Source organism: Nannospalax galili, unplaced genomic scaffold (genome assembly GCF_000622305.1).
Source record: "Nannospalax galili isolate Female #2095 unplaced genomic scaffold, S.galili_v1.0 scaffold227, whole genome shotgun sequence".
NCBI lineage: Eukaryota > Metazoa > Chordata > Mammalia > Rodentia > Spalacidae > Nannospalax > Nannospalax galili.
The window spans coordinates 738,438-750,560 of record NW_008360303.1 but is presented as its reverse complement, the minus strand read 5'-3'; positions in this window follow the sequence as shown (position 1 = coordinate 750,560).

Genomic DNA, 12,123 nt, shown 5'->3' with positions numbered 1-12,123 from the left:
AAAAAAAGTAAGAAAAATAATATACATGTACAGAGAGAGAGAGAGAGAGAGAGAGAGAGAGAGAGAGAGAGAGAGAGAGAGAGATTTATTAGCTCAGCTCAGCTCACAGGAGTCCAAGTAGTCCAGCAATGGCTGCAACAACACTGGAGAGGCTGACTCCATAGTCACTCAGTCCACGAGGCTGGATGTCTCAGTAGTTCCAATCTGGCGCTGAAGGTCTGACAAATTCCAAAAGATCAGCTAGTCTTCAGTCTACAGCAGTAAGACGAACTCACCAGCAAGAGAGAAGGCAAGCAGCAAGAAGCCAAGCATTCTCCTCTGCCTCGGCATTTCATACGGACTGCCATCAGAAAGTAACACCCACATTTAGGGTGTGTCTTCCAGCTTCAGATGATCCAATGAAGATCTCTCTCATTTCAGTTAATCCCAGATCCAGTCAAGTTGACACCCAGGATTACCCATCACATGAGCTTTTGCACATTTCATGCAACCGTTCTTAATCAAATTAAGACCCCCCCTTCCCCCATCCATACCTTAAGGTCAGCAATCAACAAACGGGACCTCATTAAGCTACAAAGCTTCTGTACAGCAAAAGAAACAACCCAAGGAAGTGAAGAGAAAGACCACAGAGTGGGAGAAAATCTTCACATGTCCACATCTGACAGAGGACTGATATAGAGAATAAACAAAGAACTCAAGAAACATAGAAACAAGAAAATAAATGACCCAATAAAAAGATGGGCTATGGGTCTGAACAGAGAGTTCTTAAACAAAGAAATAAAAATGCTAAGAAACATCTTAAAAACTGATCACCATCCTTAGTAATTAGAGAAATGGGGATAAAATCCACATCAAGATTCCATCTTTTCCCAGTCAGGTTGGTTAAGGCCAAGAGAACAAAATTTGCAGGTAAATGAATGGAAAAAGAGACTGTTATATAAGTTAAGTAACAAAAACACATGTTCTTTCTCATTTGCTGATCATAACACCAATTCTTTATATGTAACAGCAGGAGCCAGGAAAGTGGAAAGGAAACACAGAAGTAAAGAGAAATAAAAAGTCCTAAAGAGGGGAATATTAGAATACAGGTGTTAAGGGTTGAGAAGTGGGAGTGTTTGCTGGAAAGGGGGAGGAAGGGAATTGCAGGGAATCAAGAAATTAATTTTTGATATGTGCATGCACTTAATGTGTCTCGGTTTTAGTACTCTAAGAATGTGGTAACTGGTTCTCTTCCTGCTTGAATTTTACTTTCATTTCCTTGAAAGATAAGAACCTAAGTTGGGTTAAGTGGCTAAGCTGTCAGAGTTGGTTGAGAAAAGCCCATTGAAAAGAATAGCCTAGCCCGGAGATCACAGACACAGTTTTGAACTTGAGATAGCATTGAGAACATTCAAATGGAGCATTGACTGTGGCCCAGATGGAACAGTGATTCTAAATGATGGGGAACTGGGGTCAAGGATGATGCTAATAGCAGTGCTAGTTAGAGAGTTCGTTAACTGCAGAAATCTTGTCATATAATTGGCTTACAAAGAATAAAAAGCTATTTAACATCATAAAAAGTTATAAATAGAGAAATGATGTGCTACTGGAGTTACTGAAGAAGAGATGATAATGTGAATTTATTTTCCTTGAAATGGATATACATAGAATACATAGTGCACTATACATACACACACACACACACACACACACACACACACACACACACCACCCCTTCTTGATGTATCTGCTGAGGAGAGAGGGAACAGAAGCAGATCAACAGCATGGAGCCAATTTAGCTCCAATTACTGGTTTCTATAAGCAATTCTCCACTAAAGCCTTAAAGACATCCTTCAAGAAATGGATGATTCTAGGGGAGGGGCAGTAGAAGTACAATATTATCTTGGAACATTGTCATATTTTTTGCTAGAAAATAAGGAAACCACTGAATTAAACCTGCATTCAAGGAAATTAAGCCAGTTTGGAAAGACTTCTATTATTCAAACTGAAAATGATTGAGAATAAAAAAAAGTAGTTGTGTAAGTGAATTATATTCTATTGAATAAAACTAGAAATCTAAAAATCACTCTTAGCTCAAGTAAATATGTAAATATATTGAAATGTAATGATGAATATCATTAAAAATATTTCTCTGATAGAACACATGGAATTATTTAAATCTTTTTGTATTTGCTGAGCTTTGTTTTGTGCCCCAGTATATTTTCAATTTTGGAGAAAGTTCCATGGGGTGCTGAGTAGAAAGTACGTCCTTTGGTGTTTGGGTGGAATACTCGGTAGATATCTGTTAAGTCCATTTGATATATGATTTTGTTTAATTCAGATGTCTCTCTGTTAAGTCTCTGGCCTGTTGACCTATCTAATGGAGATAGTGGGGTATTGCTCTAAAAATATTTTTCTTTGAGAATTTTGTACATGAAAATACTGTATTCTGATCATATTCACCTCTTTCCCCTCCTCCAGCTTTACCCATACTCTAGACTCTGCCTTTGAACTTCATTATTTCTTCCTCATCCTGCCTTTCCTCCTCCAACCTCCTCCATCTTCTCCTCCTTTTCCTCCTCCTTCTTGTTTTCCTTTAGAATCCACTGAGGACAATTAGAGATGCTCATATATGTAGGGCCATCCATTGAACCATGGACAACCTATCAGTGGCCACACCCCAGAAGAAAACCTACTGTTTCTCCCCCAGTAGGCAACAGCTCTCATTCATAGGTGGGAGCTCATGTGCCTCTCCTTCATTCATACCGGGATGTTGATTGCATTGATATTCAGCAGATTGTGTGCAGGGAACTACAGCTTATATGAATTCATTAGTGTAATGGGCCAGCAATATTCAGAAGACCTATTTTTCAGGACTCCTCCCCAACCTCTGTTTCTTGAAAACTTTCTGCCCTTTCTTCTACAGTGTATGCTGAGTCTTAACACAGATTTCAAATTTAGGACTCTGCAGTCATTTATTCTCTGCACTTTGGCTAGTTGTGACTCTTTGTGCTAATCTTCCTCCACTTCTTAAGAAGCATCTCTAAGGAGGTGTGAGAACTGCACTAATCTATGTGAATAAGTTTAAGTATTTAGAAGGCAGTTTGATAGTATGCTCATTTAGCAAGATAACAGTAGTAGGTTCTCTCATGGTGCCTATAACTTCCACAACCAACGATTTATATTTTAATTTTCCTGCACCTTTTATTGATTTATTCATTTTTATTTTATGCTTATGAGTGTTTTCCCTCATGTATGTAACTGCACCACATGTGTAAAATGTCTGAGAAGGCCAAGAGAGAGCATTAAAGCCCTGGAACTAGAGTTACTATCTGTTACTAGCAATCATATTGGTGCTAGGAATAAAACTTAGGTCTTCTGCAAGAGCAGCAAGTGCTCTTAACTGCTGACTCACCTCTTCCACTCAACTGCTGACTCATCTCTTCCACTCCCAACCATGAGTTCACAGAAAGGTTACAGTATTGGGTAAGAATTCTCTTCTGTAGAATGGGTCTTAAATACAAAGAGAAAGCTATTGATTATCCATCTATTTAGTAGTTTTCTATAACAATGATATTAATTTTAAGAAGTTACAGAAAACACAATAATAAAATGGGTCTTCCAAGTACATGCCAGTCTGAACTGATCAGAATTAGAATCACACAGTGAAATCTTGAGCCAACTGATAGGACAAAGTGAGAAAACAGAATTATTTCTGTTATTCTTCATGAGGGAGGAAACTCATGTGTGGTATTGTTAGCCTAGCCAAATACAAATAAGTGGAGAGGCCATAGATCTTAGAGAAAATTCCAAGGCTGTCAAATCCCTAGACAAATGTAATATGGATTCTTAAATCTATAGACAAATATCCCAGTCACCACCCATCAAAGAAGCTTCTTTTTCAAGAGACAGAGATGGTTACAGAGTTTCACAGCTGGTCACAGACAGAGATTGTCTGTGAACTGACCAGGCCTAAGTGGCACATTTAGGATGCAACTTCTTCACCTAAGATTCACAGTACATAGAACAAGGGATGAAGGGAACACTAATGATACTTTCAAGTTTCATCAATGAAGCTCCCTGTGCAACAGAGAGCCAGGACTGCAAAAGGCTACAAATGGCCAAAATGCCAAGAATAAGAGTCTGCAGAGAGTGGGTCCTTGGACAGGACTCCTATATTAAAGTCCACACCAGGGCTCAAGGATTATTGCAGAAAAAAGGGGTGGAAAGTTTGTAAGAGCCAGAGAAGAGGTGTATGACCATATGGAAATAGTCCTACATGCTCCTGGGATTCTTCTCATATGAACCTACAACAATGGTGTCAGCATGCACAAGACGCACTCAAACTTAAGCAGACAAAAACCCAGCACAGAACTGTGGTAATGAACAGTAGGCCACAATCTTAGTTAAAGAATTATTGTCAGCTGATCACTGCTGAAGGAGAATGAGCTGATCTTCTTAAAGGAATGAATTCTAGATAGCCTGATCCCAGTGGATGAACTTGTACTGAGGGACATATGGGGACACCAACTTTACATGATAGGCCTTAACACAATGACAGAAGGTATGATCTCCAGTGGGGGCTATGGGAGGGTGCCAAAGGGGAAAGGGGTATAAAGATGATTTTCTGTATGAAATACACAAAAATTCAAGAAAAATTTAAAAAACATATTTTAATTATACTTTTTTCAGTCTTGAAATTATCTCAGTGTTAAATGAAGGGAGAGATACAGAGATGTATTCATACATCTTTATAGTCATCCAAAAATGAAAACTAGTTAAAAATTTTACAAATTGTTTCTTTACAAAATTACAGATATTTCCAGTTCTCCATTCTGTATACATTATTTTTCCACTTTGAGGAAAGGACTCTATTATGTATGATTCCCACGCAAACTTACATAATGTGTACTGTTGTTCTGCATTTTAAACTATATAAGTGATATCTTACATGTATATTATCTGTTAATTTGTTATGCTAATGTTATTTCAGGATTTTATACTTTTTTTACATCTTGTTGAATTTTATTTTAACAGCAGTATTATATAAACCACAGTTGATTCATTCTCCTACTGAAAAACAAGTTGTTTTGATTTTTCCCACTACCCAAGATATCCGAAGCATTATATAAAGATTTAAAACGTCTTTTTCCAGGATAAAGTTTCATTTTTAAAAAAAACACGATTTGACATTTGGTATATATGCATTCTTAATTTTAAAATTGGCACATCTATTGATCCAATTTTAATGTTAAGACCAGTCATTAAAAAGTAAATCATTTATTGTTTTCAATTATTCAAGATGTTTTTCTATGGGTACCTCCGAAAAATATTGCAAGTAATGTTTTCCAGAAAACCGTATCTTGGAAATTAGAGATTTTAATCAAATACTCTAAGAGATTACCTAACAAACTATCAAAAATGAAAACAAGAAATATTTATGACATAAAAAAATCATATTATTCATTGTGCTTTATTTAGGTTTGGGAAAACAGGAAGTAAACACTTAAGCAAGTTAACCCTAATGCAGGGGTGGGCTTTTCAGTACCGTAATTGCCTTTAAGTCATCCATATTGCTGTGAATGACCCCTTACCACATTCCTGTAAGTAATTCAAATAACCTTACTCATTCACTAAGGTAGAATATGGAATCATTTCTCTGGTCTGATGTCAGTATCCTGTCTGGGATGAATAGACCTTTGCTAAAGTCTCCCAAGGAAAAGTCACATCTGGTTGTTTCAGGTATACTACCACAGTAATGTAAAATGTCACTAATACATATTGGCTTCTGGATTCAAAGTAGACTGAAGCTAGTCATGTAATAGCAGAGACATAAATCAGGATGCCGTTGCATAAGAATCAGGACAGTTTTCATTAGTATGGTAATTGTAGACAAAGAACAAGATGTTCAGGCTAGTCATACAGTAGTTCATATGTTTCGAGGCTGGAAAGGGAGTGTTTGAGGGAAAGTACATAAAATCAAAAATGACCTCATCAACGTTTGTGGCATAAACAACTGAAATAGTGGTGCTTGCTTTCTGTGTGAATATTGTAGCCAAGAAACCTGTGTTATCTTAACATACTTTAGGGATAAGTCTTATCATGTGCACAAATTATTAATAACCAAGGCACTTTTGAGCAAGATAAAATTACAAGATAGGTACATTGAGAAGCTGATGTCAGGATGACTACATACTACATTGAGAGGAGGTGTCAAAACATCTTGGAAGACCCTGATGCATATCTTACAAATGATATATAGACAAAAGCACTTCGAATCTGATTAAAATTTGCATATTGAGCACACATAGAAATAATGGAAGACAGTAAAAATTCCACTCATTGTCTGTTGATACTTTTTGAAGTAAGGCCCTAAGACAGAAGATGCTAACAGAAGAAAAATAAAAATGATTTTATTTCCTTACATAAAAAATTTCCCCAGAATACCTAAAAAGGCGTATCCAGTCCTAAAGTGGCAAAAAAGAGGAATCTACCTACTGAAAGATTATGTTGGTAGCTGTTGTCCAAATAAAGGTATTATTAAATTCTAAATGTATTTAGTAGTCACCTGAGACTAAAGAAGTTGGTGCATTTTACAGAGATTTCAGGACTAGTATGTCATTTCATTATTGAAATGAATTTGAGATTAGTGGACATAACCTGAACCATGCTCTTTGACAGTATAGAAACTACTGGTAGACTACCCATTCCCAATCTGGATCTCGCTTACTGTGAGAAAATATTTCAGAGAGTGAAATAGAAGATTTGTTTTACTAAGTCAAGCCAAAGATTATCAAACCCACCCAGACAGGGTGATTTGCCCAGTTCCCCAAGCACAGTATTCCATAGTGAGAATGTGGCTATAGTTAAAATGGCCTGAATTCAGCTCTTTGGATACAAGAAGGAAATATAGAACTGAATGTCACTGACAGAAAATATAGGTGCCATAATAGCTGTTCCAAGTTTTAGATGTCTTGAATAATTTCATTGTATAAAGCCAAGAAAATAATCAGGAGGTTGTAGCTGATTTTTGTTGTTCTTAAGCATCTACTGAATTAAACCAGAACCTCAAAGTACAATAATTTGTATGAGAGTGAATAAAAATTTGTTCTAAAAATTTTAAATTGAACCTGTTTGGCTACAGAGAAGCTATGGTAGAGGACAAGAAAAGTAACATTAAAATTGGACATGTGACTAGAGAGATTGGTGATCAAATAGCTTTTGCTTGAATTAATAATTGCATGAATATTATTGCAGATATTATAAGTAGCTAGGGCATTCAGCCTGTTTATTTTTCATGAGCAAAACTGACTTCTTGCTTTAATTAGCTATGATAAGTGGAAACCTTTAGACTTTCCAGTCTTCCTGGTATTAAGAATTAAGAAAAACTAAAGTTCAGAATTTAATAAGAGATCATCACTCCAATTAAGAAAAAATGGTTGTGATATGACTTTGGCTTACTGCTATTTCCTGTTCAATACCCTGATATGTTCATTCTGTTAGTAAAAAAAATGATAGTCCTGGATGATAATGGGTTCTCAAATATTTTGAGTTGAGGATCTCTTTATTTTTTCCTGTTTTAAAAAATACTATTTATGATTTTTTATTCTTTATGTGTATCAGTGTATTGCCTGCATATACCCATGTTGTGCAAGTGCACCCATGTTGTGTAATGCCCATGGTTGTCAGGAGAGGGTGTCATATTCCCCTAAAATTGGAGTTACAGATGGTTGTCAGACAACATGTGGGTCCTGGGAATAAAAACTGGGACCTGTGCAAGAGCAGTCAGTGCCCTTGACTGCTGAGCCAACTCTCCAGCCCAGGGCCTCTTCACTTTCTTAAAGTTATATGAATTATATTTAATTCATTAAACATGTATAACACATCTTGTTTAGGCAACCATAGCATTCAGATTTCACAGGTGCAACTTCCTTCTCATGCTTGGAAGATACTGTCTAGCAGCAGGCATCCTGGGCCTCTGGCTCTTACTGTCTTTCTGCCCTTCTTCTGGAATGTTCCCTAAACATAGGTGTAGGGGTTCTGTTGTAGATATAGTAATTGGGGCTGGGCACCAGCAGGTGACATGCCAACATGGATGGGGGAAATTTACCAAGGCTGTACTGTTTCATGAAGTGCTTCAGGCAGTTAATGGCTGCAGAGAGAGGAATAACCTGTTTTCTCAAAGGATGAGATCCCTCATAATTTATTCAGTTCCAAGTGGTCAACCCTTAGCACATATACATACTAACACCACTAAATGGATTCAGTAGGCTGTTTATATGTATACACACATGTATGTACATATACCAATAATTTAAAAAGTAGTTAGGATATTGAGAAGGAAGGAATGGAAGGATTTGGGAAGAGTTGGAGGGGGAAAGGATGGAAATTATGTAAATATAGTACTCATCCATGAAATTCTAAAAAAAAGAATTTAAATTAAACTATATATCTACACAGCATCTCAAAATGTAGCTTAATAGATGAAATTTTAGGAAAGAATAATTCCTTTTTAAATATCTTATTTATTGTTTTTGTCTTATATGTATGAGCGTATTGCCTGCATGTGTCAGATCCCCTGTAACTGGAGTTACAGACTGTTATTAGCTGCCTTGTGGATCCTGTGTGCTTAATCACTGAGCCATCTCTCTAGCTCCCAACAATTACTGTTTTTAAGAATAGTTAAAAAGTCAGACATAGTGGTGCACACCTTTAATAACAGTACTCTGAAGGCAGAGGCAGGTAGATCTCTGTGAGATCTGGATGAGTCTGGCCTACATACTGATAGTGAGTTCCAGGTCAGCTCCTGCTACAGGGATACTCTGTTTTGAAAACAACAACAACAACAACAAAAACTTAAAGTAAAGGTATCAGATTTTTTATGTGTATAAATATATCTTTAAAGTGTGGGTTAACTATAATGAACTTTAATACTTGATTTTTTATTTGGGATATGTTTCTTATTTCATTTGGAATAGAATAAAATTGTATCTCAATATATCAAATATAAATGTCATTTTTAAAGGGAAGGCTAAGTCTTGAATTGCAGATATTTTTATTTCAAACTCATTACAACCAACATATAATAGTTCAAAGCAGATGGCCAATGTAGTACCCGAGAACGTATCAGTGGTATTTTCATTCTCTTTAAAATCTATTTCTCTGTCTTGCATTTTCAATTGATCTTTTACCATGAACAACAGTAATATCAAACACCAGACAATTGAAAAATACTAATTTATCAACTTATGCAGATCTTCCAAATCTTGACTGCATTGTAAAATATCACATATTTTACTACTTTATTATCATACTGATGTATTAACCATATATTTTAAATGGAAACTGGCTTATGTTTGCTTTATTCCTATTAAAGTGTTAGAAAGCAAGTTGGTGGCATTTTGTTTCATTGAATTGAAGCTGATTAAACCACTACTTTCTGATACATGAGTTTGGGGATGCAAAAAAGACCCAGCCAGGAGAGCACAATAAAACAACGTTTAACAATAAAGTGTGTATTAGTCACTTTCTGTTACTGTGATAAGACACTATGACCAAGGCAATTTATAGAAAGAAGAGTTTATTTGGTTTATGATTCAAGAGGCATTAGAGCTCACAGTGTCAGGGAAAGGATAGCGGCACAGGTGGCCAGAACAGAAAGCTGAGCCATCACATTTTCAAGAAGGCACAGGAAGCAGAGCATTGACTGGAAATCTGACAAGGCTCAAGAACTCTCCAGCCACCCTGAGAAATGTGCTTCTTCCAGCATGAACATACATCCTAAAATTTCCCAAAACACGCACCACCAAATGAACAAATACATGGAGCCTATGTGGGACATTTTATTCAAATCATCACTAAGGGTAAATGAAACACTGAAGAATATAGTAAGGTAGAAGTTCCTTATATTGTATGCACCAAAGACTACGATTCTCCTCCCTGCCTCAGCCAAAGCACTATGGTAGACTGAACATTGCTACCTACTAAAACAGGGCATTCCCTTCCAAAGGTATGCAAATTTCATCTATTGGAAAGAATATGTTATTCCCAGATGAAATATCATTTGAAAGATTTAGTGTATCACTAAGTAGTATCATGGAGCACCCAATATTTGGAGAATCAAGCCTTCTTAAAAAACTTCACATATTTTAGTCAGAGCACAGTGATAGCAATTCAAGTTGTGGGGTGAGCATGGGCCAGGGGAACAAACCAGTAAGCAGTGTACCTCCAAGGTCTGTGCTTCAGCTCCTACCTCCAGACTCCTATCCTGAGTTCCTACCTTGGGCTCCCTCAGTGATGAACTAGACCTGGGAGATGTAAACCAAATAAATCATTTTCTCCTGAAGTTGGTATTGGTCAGAGTGCTTTGTCACAGCAATTGATGGCAAACTAGAACATCAGTAAAACTTTATTTTGTATAACATCTAGGACATGATTTGATCTACATATTGCATAAACTCTATAAAAATTATCTCTACTCAGCACCTCAGTCACTTTAAACTCATTATATGGGGATAATCCATTACATTGGGAATGAAGGGAGCAGGATTAGTCACTTTAAACTCATTATATGGGGATAATCCATTACGTTGGGAATGAAGGGAGCAGGATTAATTTTAACAAATTTATCATGTAGCAATTCTTTGTGATTCCTCTACCATAGCTATATGCCATTAGTATGAAATGTATCCTTTAAAACAACTGAATCATGTTAAGAAGTTATATCACGGTAATACAGAAAAAGGGTCTCAAGGTAAATCACAATTATAAAAATCTTAAGAAATATGTAAAAGTTTTGCTGTAACAAAAGAAAAATGAAACTGAAGAAACAGCTGCCATTAGTTTTTAATGAACAGGAAATCAAAAAATTACAGAAATTTATATTATTATATTTAGTCTTTAATCTTTAAAGGTGTTTTATTTAATAATATGAGTAGTAGTTTCCCTTTTCATAGGGGAAATACCTGTATATAAAATTTCCTTCTCTAACACAACTTAAATCAAATACTACATTAAGTTACTAAAATTTCATAGCATGCAATCTTGCAAAAATATGCAAGAACGCTAAGCATACTGAAATGGAAAGTATAGCTCCCATTCTGGATTATAGTTTACAAATAAGAATATAGCATTTTAAAATACTCCCAATATTTTAAACATGTTCTTATTATTCAGAATAGTCTGTCTTTTCCTTCTTCTGTCATATTAAACACAATCATTTGTGTTGAAAATGTGTTGTGTCCACAAATCTAGTTCACTCCCAGTGCTAAATTATCAAAAAGAACAAGGGAAGGTTTAATTTAAAAGACTAAGTAGTTAATTAAAATTATAAAGTTAATTTGTCAATATGTCCTGCACTGGCGATTAAACAACTAGAAGCTACAAATCTGTTTAAATAATTTAATAATAGAAGGTAATATTACTACTTCTGAAATATAAATGTTTCTAATTTGGGGAATGTTCAATATATATTATTCATAATTATCAAATACACTTTATGATGTTTTGATATGAAGATAAATTAAAATAAACTTCAATTTTCCAAGAAAAATATTTATCATTTCCATATAGAAGTTTCATTTAATTAATTTTCACTTCAAAACATAAAATGAAATTCTACTATCATTAGGAAAACTTAATCTAGACCTTCTGATCTTGAAAATTCACATATAGTCTATTATACAATGGTTGTTTCAATGACTATATACCTTGGAAGAATGAGAAAACAACTCATAAAAATTTATCACAGCTCACCCTCATCTCCCTTTGTTTCCTGGGCTGCACAGCCTCCAGTGTCCTGGTAGCAGCACCTTCCCTGGGTAAGTCCAGTGTATCCACTGCACCTTGACTCTCCCAGCTGCTATCACCCTCCCAGCTCGGCTGCCTAGTCTCTCCTCCTAGCCTGGGCACAAGCCCATTTCTTGTTCTGACACCCCAAACACCTGGGCTAACCTCTTTGCCCAGAGCTACCACTGCTTCCTGACTCTTTGCATCTGAACCAACCCAGTTCCTCCCTGCAGCCCCCAGGAACCCTCTGGGCCTTGTCCAGCCCTCACCTCCCTTTACTTCCCTGGCCTGTACAGGCTCCAGTGCCCTGGTACCAGCACCTTTCCTGGGTAAGTCCAGTGTACCCACAGTGCCTTG